This window comes from Sciurus carolinensis, chromosome 15 (genome assembly GCF_902686445.1).
Source record: "Sciurus carolinensis chromosome 15, mSciCar1.2, whole genome shotgun sequence".
Classification (NCBI taxonomy): Eukaryota; Metazoa; Chordata; class Mammalia; order Rodentia; family Sciuridae; genus Sciurus; species Sciurus carolinensis.
The window spans coordinates 6,619,852-6,635,212 of NC_062227.1; positions in this window are offsets into that span (position 1 = coordinate 6,619,852).

Consider the following 15,361-nt stretch of genomic DNA (forward strand, 5'->3'; position numbering starts at 1 on the left):
GAGGCCCAGAGGTTATACAGAATTTTTGTTCTAATGGCACATATAGCATGTAGTCCTTGATCTGATCTTAGCTGTAGAAAACAGGAGCTAGAGAATCTATTTGGAAATGATGGGGGGAATTGGTGTATGCACTGGATATTAAAAATATTGAGGAACGTTGCCATGACTTTTGTTCATTGGGATCACGTAGGTAATTTAACACATTAACGAACTGCATGTTTTAAGTGTTTTGTGTTCTATTACACATTTGTGATTTCCTTTAATAAAATAACTGGAAAAGGCAAAAAGGTCAAAATATTAAAAGACTTTCTACCTTTAGGCCTGGGAATGTAACTCAGTGGTAATGTATGTGTTTAGCAAGTCTAAGATCCTGGGTTTAATCTCAGACACTTCCAAAGAAGAAGAAGAAGAAAAATTACACCTATAGAATTGGGTATTCTCATTTTGCTATTTTTAATTTTTTGTTTGAAAAATTTTTATTATAAAGGGAAAAACATGAACCACTAAATCAGTATGCCTTTGAACTTAGAGCTGCCAAAAGAAAACAAATATAGTTTTTGTTAATAAAGCTGTAAAATGTAACAAATTCTAGAAAATGAATTTTCTAGAATTTTTATTATTTTTACACAATATCTATGATCCTCAAGTAACTCCACTGATATTACACTGATATTACATATCTGAAAGTACATAAAATCCTTCAAAAAATAATTATGTAAATTATGCATATCCTGGAGAGAAACTTGCCTAAGTCTTATATGTACACACTTCTCAAATTAGAAACAATGTTAGAAACCTCTGGACATATTTTATGACATTCTTTTTACTAATATACATATCTGTATGTGCACAGTTTTCACCACTGATACTTTGACAGATGATTTTATTTGGCAGTGATAAACATGAATGAGTTTTGATTAGCAAAAAAAAGGCAATTATTTTTAAGCTAGTGTAATTTATGTGAATCAAGGTATACAATTTTAGTGTTGATACTAATAAAATAATGTTTGATGAAAAATACTATCATTGAACAAAATTCTAGTCAGCATTCTAAGACTTGTATGTGTAACTTATTTTTTTTTTGGGGTGCTGGGGATCGAACCCAGGGCCTTGTGCTTACAAGGCAAGCACTCTACCAACTGAGCTATCTCCCCAGCCCCCATAGTTTTTCTTTTTTGACATCTTTTGTTTAACCTAATGAACTATTCCAAGTTCCATTTGAATAAAAAAACTTAAAATGATCAGAAAAATATTAAAAAGTCTCTATATTTAACTTGTTGGCCATTGTTAAGTATTTTAAAGTTGATCTGTTGCAATGAAACTGAAGTACAGGAAGAGAAAGGAAGAATGTATCAGTGCATGTATCAGAGATGGCTCTATCCTCCTTAAAACAGATGGGCACTGGAAGAAAGGAAGGGCATGTCCACGGCACTAACATTACAATAAATTAGTTTCACAAGGATTAAAGCTATGACCAATTAAAAGCAATTTCTGTGTATGTGTGCGTACTGGGGATTGAATCCAGGAATTTTCTCCTTCCGAACTATACCACTGGCCCTTTTAAAAATTTTGAGACACACTATCACCAAGTTGCCCTGGCTGGCCTCAGGGCAACTTGGTGATAGTGTGTCTCAAAATTTTATTATCACTAAAATTTAGTATCAACACTAAAATTGTATACCTTGATTCACATAAATTACACTAGCTTAAAAATAATTGCCTTGGGGCTGAGGAGATAGCTCAGTTGGTAGAGTGCTTGCCTTGTAAGCACATAGGCCCTGGGTTCGATTCCCAGCACCCAAAAAAAAAGTGATCCTCTGCCTTAACCTCCAGAGTAGCTAAGATTATAAGGCATGCACCACTGTGCCCAAGTTAAATGTCCAAAGTTCTTAAGATTGTAGGGTAAACAAATAGGGTTTCTAAGTAATAAAACTCCTCATCTCCTTTCCAGGCAATTGCTCCTGATGCCACTGACTTCGCCAATGCCTGCAAAGCTCTGCTCCAGCTTCTCCCAGTTGGGAGCTGCCAGAGTAAATGCAGTACCAAGGTAACCAACAGATGTTTGCAGTGAGACACTTGGAGGCTATGAACCATCGTGTTTTTTGTAAAGTGTCTCTCACTGACTTCCTGGTTTTATTCATGCATCCAGGATAGCTGGTAGTTCACAATTTTTGACAATTATAAAAAGCCAGTGTAATGTAGCATTCACATACATTTTTAAAAATTTTCAATTCACTGAAAAATCAAGTCTTTGAATTGCCTTCTATGCCTATTCTTTTGCAGTTATACTGTTCGAATTAGTCTAATTTTATAGAAAGATGTAAAATCTGGTAGCATAAATCCTCCAATTTTGTTTCTCTTTCTTTAGAATTCTCATTTCTAGTTACTTTGTCATTGAAGACATACTGATATTTGTAAGGACAATTGCTGAAATTTGGAAGAACTGGCATCTTAATATTTAGTATTTCAGTTCATGAAAATGGTGTATCTCACGTACATCTTTATTTCATCTGAGCTTTATAATTTTCAGCACACATTTACCACTTATTTTGATAGATTTGTACATGTCTTTTCTTTTTCCTTTCTTCTCCTCCCTTGCTTTTTTTTTTTTTGTAATTATAGATTTTTAAAAAAACTGTCAAATTCCAGTTGTTCATCTGTGGTGTATAGGAATAGAATTGCCTTTGTATATTGGCCATATGCTGCTATTTTATACTAACTACAGTTTTTTCTTTTTTTCCTTCTAGGTTGGACATCTTCTACAAATTATTTTTCCCTTGAAAACAGAGACCATTTTGTTTATTCCTGTATGACTGTAGGAATGTTATGTCTTTCTGTTGCCTTACTCCAGTGGCTAAGATTTGCAGGATTAGGCTGTGTCCCGACCCGCGGGACATCAACGCAGGACGGCAAACCTAAAAAAAAGAAATGAAGGGACAAGAGACACAGGGAGTGACAGCAAGACAGGAATTCTGATCAAGTTGCAAATTTTTATTGTTCTCAAGGGTATTTATGCTGAGGGAATGAGGGGTATGATGAGACACAGGCTGGTTGGCAGTGTTTTTCTTTTGGGCTCCTGATAAGGTGCAAGTTCACGCAGGCGGGCCCTAGGCAGAACTAACAGCTGGAAGTGGGGAGGGGGCGCGCTCCGGGAATCCGTCAGCCTTCAGCTGCAGGGTCCTGAGTCAGCTACAGGGTGTTTGTGCAGGGGAGGCAACCGCAAAATGCTCCCTGGGCTGCTGCTTATCGTGAAGGTCAGAACGTCTTCAGAATGAGAACTTCTTGGTCCCTGACAAGGCTGAATATGAGTATGGACATCATTGCTATCTTAGTCTGTGTTGTGATGCTGTAACAGAATAGCTGAGACTGGGTAATTTATAAAGAACGGAAACTTATTCCCCACAGTTCTGGAGCCTGAGAAGTTCCAGATGAAGGTACCAGCAGGTATGATGTGTAGTAAGGGTGGTGCTTTGAATACTGCATCCTCGAATGCAGGGGAGGCAGTGGGACATGAGTTCTTCACAGGGCAGAAAACAAAGGGAGATGCCTGAACTCACTATTAATGGGCACCAATCTCACTCATGAGTTTCAGAGGGGAGAATCATTCAAACCTTAGTAGTTGCCTTATTCTGAGATTCTGATACATCAAAGGGAAGCCACAGGTAAAAAGGTGGAAATTCTCAGTAAGGAAAACAATTTCATGCTGAGGGTGTTAATATCTATGTTAAGAACAAATATTCCATCCATGAAATTGCAAAGAAGGAAGAACATTCATGCTAGTTCTGTTTTCACACTTCTACCTATGTAGGTTCTGGTGACAGTGTACCACACCTCTGGGAGCCTGGGCTTCTGCAGCATCTGCCATCCCAGAGTCTGGAGTCACTGCTGAGCCCTGGGCCTGAGTTTCTAAACAGCCCTCATATCCATGAGACCCGAGTTGCTATTATGCCCTGCTCTGCAAGCCTCCAGAGTACCTCTTTCAAACCCAGAGTCATGCTGCTTCTGTGCCCTGTCCTTCTGAGTCAATGTCACAGCAAATACACTTCTCCTCAAACCTAACCTCCTGGGGTGCAACCCAGAGTCTCAGACCTTAGTCTGGAAGCAATGACAGAGGGGGAGGGGAATGAATGAATGAGACTGAGACTGAATGGGAGGGCAGACCTGTGCGTCCAGTAGGCCTTTACTGGGGCCCAGGACATCACCCGAGCAGATTTCCCATGCGAGTTCTAGTTGGTGTGTTAAATAGCAAGCAGGCATGAGTTCTGTGGGGTTGGTCATGCATGGTCACGGTCACATTTGTATGCAGTCCGTGCAGGGTGTCAGGGTCAGTGGGATGAGTCAAGCAGGTTGTTTCTTGGCATACCATAGGAAGGTGGTCACCAAGGGGCAGTTGTACAAGGCAGGTATCTGGATCATCCACATTGAGGAACTGAGAGGGTGAGGAACTGAAAACTGTCAAGAGTGACTAAGTAGGAGAAAGTCCAAGTTGGATTCAGAACAGATGCCAAGGAAATAAAAATTATTAGCTGTTGGGGGCTATGCCATACGGACTACGCCAAGATGGCGCCTGGCAGCCAGCCAGAAGTTGTTTTGATCATACTGGAGGTGAGGAAGTCGGTTAACATAAGCACACCCAGGTGTTTTATCATTGGCCGTATTCAATTAAGTCCACGCACACAATGTGTGCACATGTGTTCCCGAGTGCTCCTGCTCGTTTTGACCTTTACCGTGATTGGAAAGCTAGCTCCTCGCCTGATCTTTGCTTAAGTAGCGTTGGCCCTACCCTTCGCCTCCTGGAGGGGATATAAGCTGGCTCTCCTCCAGGGCCGGGGTTCCTGGGTTTCTGAATCATCAATAAACCATTTTGAATTCAAGAGTCTCGTTACTCGTTTGTCTCCCGCGCCAAATTGACTCCACTGGACGGTGTCAATTAGCCATTCACTATGAGGATACACATAGTCTGCAAGTGAAGGACAGAAAAAGATGTCCTATGCAAACAATACAGAGTGCAGGGGCGGCTGTACTTACATCAGATGAAGCAGACTTTAAGCAGAAGAGTTTCACAAGGGTTAAAGAAGTCATTATAAAATGACGAGGGGGTCAACTGAGTAAGACCACCTAACAATTGTAAATATATGTGAACTCAACATTGGTGCACCTAAATATATAAAGTAAATATTTATGAATATGGAGAAATGGCAATATGATAGTAGTAAGGAATCTTAAACACATTACTTTTGGGGGGTACTGGGGATTGAACTCAGGGGCACTTGACCACTGAGCCACATCTCCAGCCCTATTTTGTATTTTGTTTAGAAACAGGGTCTCACTGAGTTCCTTAGCACCTCACTTTTGAACTTGTGATCCTCCTGCCTCAGCCTCTCGGGCTACTAGCATGCGCCACTGCGCCCAGCTCAACACGTTACTTTCAACCATGGGCACATGGTTCCCTCTTTCAATTAGACAGAAAATAAGGAAACACTGGATTTGAACTACATTTTAAAGTGGACCTATGATACATATACAGATCATCCCAACAACTGCAGAAGAATACATATTACCCTCGAGGGCACGTGGGACATTCTCCAGGAGAGATCACACTAGGTCTTTTTTTTTTTTTTTTTTTTTTTTTTTTTTGCGGTACTGGGGATCGAACTTAGGGCCTTGTGATTGTAAGGCAAGCACTCTACCAGCTGAGCTATCCCCCCAGCCCCACGCTAGGTCTTAAAACGTGTTTCAACAAATTTTAAAAGATCTAAATCATATCACATATCATTTCTGACCATAATGGTATAAAAAGACAAGTTAACAATAGGAATTCTGGAAAGTTCGAATATGTGGAAATTAACTACATATGCCTGAACAAGCGAAAGATGAAAAAATAAATCAAAAGGGAAATTAAAAAACATCTTGAGGCAAACTAAAATGGAATCAACATCTCAAAACCTATGAGATACAATGAAAGCAACTGTAATGGAGATATAAATAAATATCTACATCAAAAAAAGCAACATCTCAAATAAATAGCCTAACATTATACTTCAAAGAACCAGAAGAAGAACAAACTAAATTTGAAGTTAGCAGAGGAAGATTATAAAGATCAGAATGGAGATAAGTGAAACTGAGACTAGAAAAAATATAGAAGAAAAAAGAGGCTAAGAGATGGCTTTTTTGAAAAGAATAAACAAAACTGACAGAACACTTAGGAAAACTAGAAAAATACAGAGAAGACTAAAAAATAATCAGAAATGAAAGTGGAGATATTGAAACAGATGCCTCAGAAATAAAAAGGGCCATAACGGGCTAGTATTAACAATTATGTGATCATTAAATCGGATAACCTAGAAGAAATAAATTCCTGGAAAAATAGAACCTGCCAAGATTTAATGAGGAAGACATGGAAGCAATAAAGAGACTGAAGTGATAATTAACGACTTCCTAATAACTTGAGAACATTATATTAAGGGAAAATAAGCTAACATCAAAGTCAAGGGTTGTATGTTTTCTCTCATGTGGATGCTAGAAAGGAAAGAGGAAAAGAGGCAGGGCGCAGTGAGGATCTCATGAGAACTGAAGGGAGAATAGAGTAGAGGAAAGGCACAGAGCAGGGAGGAGAAGAGGGAAAGGGGAAATACTGGGAAATGAGACTGGACAAATTATGTTATCTTGGGGCTGTGGATGTGGCTCAGTGGTAGAGCACTTGCGAGCGTGTGGGAGGCACTGGGTTCAATCCTCAGCACTACATAAAAATAAGTAAAATAAAGGTATTGGGTTCATCTACACGTAAAAAAATGATTTTTAAATTATGTTATATTGTGTGCATGTATGAATACATAACAATGAATATCACCATTATGTATAATTATAGTGCACCAATAAAAAATATGGGAAAAAGCTCAGGACCAGGTGGTTTTATGGCTACATTGAACCAAATATTCAAAGAATATGAACACTTTCCTATTTTCCTTTAGTGCTGGGGGTGGAACATACTAGCCAAGCACTCTACCACTGAACTACACCTTCACCTCCCTCCCTCCCCTTTTTATTCCAGTTCAAACTCATTTCCTTTTAATTAAAGTCCAAGTTACCATTACATGATTTAATAATGAATGAAGAAAACTTGTTCAAATAAGGTAGTATGTTATCACCAACATTTGGAGGTGGTGTCTTACAATCAAGTAGTAATACCAATAAACACAGTTCCTCTAGAGGGGAGATTAACAGTTCATTTACAGTTGGTCCAAGTTCCTGGTTGAGGCAGGAGTAGATTTCCTTATGACATCCTGTTTTGTCCTTAACGATCTCTAAGATACAAACAGTATCAGGAAAATCATTTAACCAACTACATGCCCACAAAGAAGCATCAATGATTTTGGGTTCTGGAACCAGATCATAGCCAACAAGTGAGTTCAACCTTTTCCACACAATTCCCAGGCATTAGTGTCTGGCATCTCTGTCTGCTTGTTGAAGCACATCATCCAGTAAGCATCAAACTCCTCCTATCTCTTGTGGTCCATAGGAACATTGGCCAGCTGAAATGGATAGTGGCTTTGGGGCTGGGGGAGTAGGTTGTATGAAGCCTTAGGGGTTGGCCAGGGTTGCTGTGGCCACCACCAGGTAGTGGAGAGCAGCCTGCTCAGCATGCCAGAAACTGTGTAGGCTAAGGTTGAAGACTGGATGTTGGGCCCTAACATAAATACTTCTTAAACTCCTCCAAAAATAGAGCAAGAGAGCATACTTGCAAACACATTTGATGAGGCCAGCATCACCTTGAAATAAGGCAAAGATAACATAAACAAACCATATGCCAATATCTCTGATAAATATTGATGTGAAAATTCTTAATGAAATACTAGCAAATCAAATTCAATAATACATCAACAAGATTGTGCATCAGGACCAACTGGGATTTACTCCTAATATGCAAGTCTAGTTTAACATATGCAAACCAATGCAATGCATCTCACTAACAGAATGAAAGAGTAAGAACCACATGATTATCTCAACTGACATGGTAGCACTCAGCACAATTCAACATCCTTTCTTGATTAAAAACTCTAAAAAAAATTAGGTATAGAAGGAAATTTCTACAACATAATAAAGGCCATTCATGAAAAGGCCAGAGCTAGCATAATCAATGGGAACATCTGAAACCTTTTCCTCTCAGATTTGGTATGTGGCAGGGGATGCCCACTCTCATCACTTCTATTCAACATAGCACTGGAAGTACTAGCAAGAGCAATCAGACAAGAAAAAGACCTAAAAGGCCTCCAAATTATAAAGGAAGAAATAATTATTCCTCTTTGCAGATTTTTCCCCTTGGTAGTGAGGATTGAACCCAGAGGTACTTTACCACTGAGTTACATGCCCAGTCCTTTTTTATTTTGAGACAATGTCTCACTAAGTTGCCAAGGCTGGCCTCAACCTTGCAATCCTCCTGTTTCAGTCTCCCAGAAAAAGCTGCTTTTCTGTATACCAATAGCAAATTGTCTGGAAAAAAATTTTTTTTAAGTCTCATTTATGATAACATCAAAGAGAATAAAATACTTAGGAATAAATTTAACATAGGAAGTGAAGGATCTGGGCACTGAGAATTATAAAATATTAACAAAAGAAATAATCAAGGGGAAAGATATCCTACATTCATGGTTGGAAGAATAAAAAATGTCCATACTATTGAAAGCAATGTACAGATTCAATAGATTCCTGCCAAAATTCCAACAGCATTCTTCACAGGAATTCTACAATTTGTCAGGAACCACAGAAGACCTTGGAACAGTCAAAGCAATTTTAAGAGAGAAAAAGAAGGTCAGAGGCATCACATAACCTGATTTCAAATTACACCACAAAGTTATCATAATAAAACTAATATGGTACCAGCTTAATAACAGACATGTAGACTAACAGAGCAGAATGGCAAGCCCAGAAATAAATTGAAACATACATAGTCAACTAATTTTGGCAAGCACACCCACAACAAACAATGGGGGAAAGGCATTCTCTTCAATAAATGGCAGGGGGAAGACTGGCTATCCACATGCAACGGAAGAACTGGAGGCTTATCTCACACCACACACAATAGTCAACTCGAAATGGATGAAAGACCTAAATAGAAGACCTGAAATATTGAGCTGGGGCTGTAGCTCAGTGGTAGAGCACTTGTCTCAAACATGTGAGGCACTGGGTTCGATCCTCAGCACCACATAAAAATAAATAAATAAATAAAGATATAATAATAAAAAAATAACTGAAACATTAAAATTCATAGCACAGCTGGGCACAGTGGCACATACCTGTAATCCCAGTGACTCAGGAGGCTGAGGCAGGAGGATTATGAATTCAAAGCCAGCCTCAGCAACAGTGAGGCGCTAGGCAACTCAGTGAGACCTTGTCTCCAAATATAATACAAAATAGGGCTGAGGATGTGGCTCAGTGGTCGAGTGCCCCTGAGTTCAATCCTCAGTACCTCCACAAAGAAAATTCAAAGTGGAAGAGGGAAATATTCTTGACACTAGTCTGCATATTTATTTTTTGAATAACATGCAAAAACCTCAAAGTATAAAATAAATATTACTATATAAAACCCATAAGCTTCTGCACAGCAAAGAAAGTAATCAATAAAATGAAAAAGTCCCCTACAGATGGGGAAAATATTTGCAAACTGTGTATCTGGTAACAGATTAATATCCAAACTGTATGAAGAACTCACACATCTCAAACAAAAGCAAAGTCAAACAAGCAAAAAACCTAAACCTGATTTTAAAAATGAATTAAGGACTTGAATAGACATTTCTCAAATGAAGACATAAAAATGATTAATAGATGTAAAAAAGCGTGCTCAACATCACAATTCGTCAGGGAAAAGCAAATCAAAACCATAATATCACCACACACCTATTAGGATGATTATTATTTAAAAAGTAGGTACTAGTAAGAGTGTGGAGAAGAAGGAGCCCTTCTACACTATTATGGGAATGGAAATTGGTGCAGCCAATACGGAAAACAATAGAGTTTGCATTAAAAAAAAATCAAAAAACAGTACGGCCCATATAAACCTACAAACCCTTTGCTGGTTTTAGATCCAAAGCCAACAACACCAGCACTTCACAGAGATGATCTGCATTCCCATGGTCTCCGCAGCACAGCAGCCACAATACAAAACAACCTAAGGTGGATAAATAGACAAAGAAATTGTGTGTGTGTGTGTGTGTGTGTGTGTGTGTGTGTACAGAGTATTGTTCAGGCTTGATAAAAGGGATCCTGACATTTGCCATAACACAGATGAACCTGGAGGACATGATGCTGAGTGAACTACGCTAGGTACACGAAGAAAAAATATTACCAGATTTCAGTTACGGTGTGGAATAAAAAGTCAAATACGTACAAATAGAAAATAAAATAGTGGCTTCCAGGGTGGGGTGGAACTGGGGAGAGGTATCAAAGGATAAAAGTTGGATATACATTGGATGAAAGGCCTAGGAGTCTAACATAGAACAGGAGGACAAAGTAAGGCTGTATGTGACTTATGCAGAGTAGATTTCGGCGGCTATTAGCATATACGTGGAAAAGTATGTTCATTTGCTTGACTATAGTAGTAGCTGAACTGTAAGTACAGGTGGTCCCCCCCAAAGTGACACTGCCCAAACAAAACACATTCAGTAGAATTTATACATCAAATTTGGACTTCTGACCTTCTCCCTGGTCAGGGAGATGGAATATGATAATTTCTGCAACGCTAGACAGGAGCACCAAACTGCAGCTGTTGGCCCACCACACAGTCACAAGGGTGTCGATAATAGACTCACTTCAGAACCAAACACAGAAATCGGTACAGAAAAACAACGGAAGATATTCCATGCAAACAGTAACCAAGAGAGAGCAGAAGTTGTTATTCTATCAGACAAAGCAGAATTTAAATAAAACAGGTTGGTAAAATATTTAACAAAGCAAGAAGAAAGAACATTTATAACATTTACAGAGCTAGTAACATAGGTCATCAAAATCCATGAAGCAAAAATGGACAGCATCGAAGGGAGAAGTACAGTTCTTTGATAACACAAGGAAGGGAGAAGTACAGTTCCTTGATAACACGTGGAAACTTCAATTCTAATTGTTGGACTGTACAGCCAGACAGAAGACAAGCAGAACTTGAACAGCGCAGGAAAACAACTGCCCTAACAGACCCAACAGCAGAATACCATCCTCTCACGTCCACGTGGGCATTCTCAGGAGACGATGTCAGTCCACAAAGGCAGTCCTGGGTAGCGCTTCAGAGACGGATACTATACAGAGTGACCTCTACACACAGTGGGATGAAGTAAGAATCAGCAACAGTAGGAAGACTGGAACATTAACAAATTTCTGCACATTGTGCTCTTAATCAAAGAATGAAAGATGAAATCACAAGGAAAATTACCAAGTTCTTAGAGACAAATGCAAAGGAAAATACAAAATACCAAGGCTCATGGGACAACAGCAAAAGCAGCAACAAGGGAGGAACTCACAGCTAAATAATATGAAAAAAATAGGAAAATATTACTTTTAGAATTTGTGTTCATTCACTGCCCCCCCCCCCCTAAAAAAAATTAATAACGTGAAACAAACTACCAGTGTTGCTGGAAATGTCATTTAGAACTCTGCAAACCTACGGAGCGAGTGTCCCACACCCCATCTAATACACAGCCAGGACTTGATGTGGTGCAGAGCTAAGCCATACTTGGTGTCCACAGCTGTAGCCTTTGTCCTCCTGCAGGGGCTGAGGCCACTCTTGACCTGGAAGACCACCTGGGAGAGAAGGCAGGTACATGGGAAGCGCCACTCAGAGGCAAAAGCTTCCCCACGATTGCAGGCCATGGAACGTCCACCTATCAGGGTCACCCACAAGGCTGCAACCCCTGTTGGGGGGCACCTAGATAGTGGTTTCCCACCTCCTAACTCCTCTCCATGAAATCAGCAGATATCAGAAATCCCAGGAGCTTTTGATTGATAGCCCTTTCTGGGGCCTGGTCCCAGAAGCTGCTCAAACCCTGTGCCTCCAGAGCCTGGCCGCCAGGTTGTGCAGGAGGCCCGAACGTCCTGCCTGACAAGCCTGTTTGAAAACACCAGCCTGTTATCCATGCCAGGTGGCCATTCTGCCCAGGACTTGCAGATGGTATGGCTCTTCTGGGAGACAGGCACTTGGCCTGTTAACCCAGAGCAGGAGTTTCACCTTTGGATTCTGTTTTTCCAAAGATGTCACCTAAGCATCTACTGGGAATGGGAAAGCAGGAATGAAAGCTTCACCTCCACCATTTTAAGACTAGGTCGATATTAAAGCATTAATGAAAAAATAAGGCTCTGCAATTTATTATTATTTTTTGGATGCTGCGTATAGAACCCAGAGCCTCCAACATAATAGGCAACTACTCTACCACTGAGTCACACCCCCAGCAAGACATTTATTTATTTTCTATTTTACCATATATTATTTTTTTATGCTTTAGAAATTGTTACATCCCAGCACAGCAATTTAAATGGATGGCAACTTCATGGTTTCTACTGCACCTTTCTATAACAGTAGACCTCTTCAATACTTGTTTTCTTGTGTTGTGACTATTGGCTTCTGTCCTGTTCTGGTAATTTCCATATGAAAATAAATCATACCATCAAATACAAGACTACCTTTGCCTCGCCACTTGGTTCAAGTTCACCCACCTTCTGCTGAAGCACTTGTAAGCACAGTCATGCCCACACTGCTGAGGAGTTTTCCTCAGGAATACGCAAGGGCTCCGAGCATGAAGCTCAGTCCCTTATCCCAGTCCTTATTAAAATTCCCCACTGACCTACGGGACATTTTGAAATTATGAGCTATATCACTACCCCATGATGCTCTGCACTCAGAAGGGGATCCTTTACGATTCGAAATAATGGCATTTTTTTCAGGTCATGACACACCTATGGCAGAGAGAGTGAAGCTTCATCTTTTGCCCATGGTAAAAGCCAGATCAACTGCTGACCTGAGTCCTCTTTTCTCTTGGGGGTCACTTATGATGTGATTCTACTGCCTAAAAGAAATCAGGATGCAGTTCCTGTGTTAGAGGACATTATGGGGCACTTCTGTGATTTTGAAAATCAACTGTATCAAGGTCTAATTTAGATAATGTAAAGCATACACATTTTCAGTATATTTTGAGGAGCTAGGAAAATTTGTACAGCTTTGTAAACACTATCGCAATCTGGATACAGAACATCCCATTAGACTAAAACATATGTTGTAACTGGACTCAGCAAACCCTCACCAAGGCAAACAACCTTTCTGTTCCTCTAAATTAGATATGTCTTTCCCAGATTTCATATAAATAGCATAACATGACTCTACCCACTTATGCCTGGCTCAGCATTATCTCGTTGAGATCTATTGATGTTGTTACCTGCATTAGTAGATCCTTCTTTTTGATGAGTGGTATTCTATTGGAAGGTAACATTGCTGTGTATGTATTTTTCTATCGACAGACCCTGCGATTCCTTCCAATTTGGGGTCACTCTGAGTACATACTACATAGATGTTTTTGCACATTCTGTTTCTAGAATAGGAATTGCTGGTTGTAGGTATCATTACCTTTACAAGGAGCTACCAAATGGATGTGTCATAGAATCACACTGTAAATGTCATTTGCACTTCCTTGCTTACTTTGCATATCTTTCCTAGTACTTGTGGACCTCCTATATAACTTTAATGAAATGCCTGTTTTGACATTTTCCTTTAGTTGCTATCTAGGTTTATGTTATTAAATCATAAACTTTTTTTTCAAAATTTCACATATTTATTACCAAACCAACCAAAACAAGTACTACAGCACCTTCACAGCTAACCAAAGATTGCAATCCCAGTTAAATATTCTCAAAAGTCCTAATAGTGGGGACCTTCTCAGATTGATAATTATAACCTTGACACAGCATAAATACAGGTGCCATTTCATGTGTTATTCCTTACAGGCCCAGCCTGGTTCTCCTCCAAGGTCTCCTCTTGGAGTTGCACCTGATTTTATTGCCTGTACTCAATTGAATCCACTGGGGAATGGAATGATTTTGCTTTTGTCTCTTGGTCAGAATCTCTTGATCCTGAAAGTCTTGAGAGGACCCGGTGAGGAACTGAATTAAGTGTACACACCACAATCTCTATTATAAACATTCTTTAATACAGATGCAAGTACTTTGTCAGATATACCTATTAGAGATAGTTTCTCCCAGTCTGTGGTTCCCTTATTCATTTTCATGTTAAAATGTAAAAAGCAAAACTTTAAATTTTAATACATCCCAAATTATTTTTGTTTCATGCTTTTTTAAGTTCTATCTTAAAAATCTCTTCATACCTCAAAATACAATTAATTTCTTCAGTATTCTAACAGAAATTTTATACTTTTAGCTATAATGTTTGTATATATGATTTTGAATACATTTAAAATTATAGTGTAAAAGACCAGGGTGCATTTAATATAAATGAACATACAGTTATTTTAGCACCATTTGGGGAAGAAAAATAAAATCATCCTTCTTCCATCAAACTACCCAGAAACATTTCTTAAAAATCAACTGAGACTTTCAGTTATGCCTCAGGGAAGCAGTGAGCAGGACAGAGCATTGTTCCTATTTGTGAAGCAAGAAAACAGCTGGAAAGATCACTACTTTTCTTGAATGCATCAGATAAGTGAGGTCTGAGGGCAAAAAACTAACCCAAAATCTGGACAGCTCAGTGTCCTCAAAGAAAAACAAGGACCCAAACAGTTGCTTACCTCAGAGAATGCCAACCACCACATAAAATGACTGTAATGGAAAAGACAGACAACATGCAAGATCAGATGGGTACTTTCAGCAGAGATGGAAACTATAATAAAATTAAAATCCTAAAAATAAAAAATTGCAATAAACAAAAGAGGAATGCCTTCCAAGGGCCCACTGATACACTCAACGCTGCTGAGGAAACGGTGATGCTGAAGACACACGTATTTGTGCATACGTGTTTTACGTGTATTCATGACCCTGAGGTAAGAACATACAGAAAACATTTAGGAACAAGGGCTCTTCCTTATGTACATCAGAAGGCAGCAGGATAAAGGGAATGTGGTATGGCATACTCAATTTTCAGATATTTCCTGTACAAGGTTTATTATTAATATACATGTGGGAAATTGTGGCTGATATCAGAACAGTTATTAAGCAGGGGGTAATAATAATTGTGATTCTATAACAATTATGTTGGGTTTCAATACACAAATACCTGGCAAGTGCCGGGCACATGTTCATACATAAATGACAACGCAGAAAATATTCATGTACATGCAATGCTTTTGTTGTTTATGCAATTTATTTTTTTGTTCAAGTT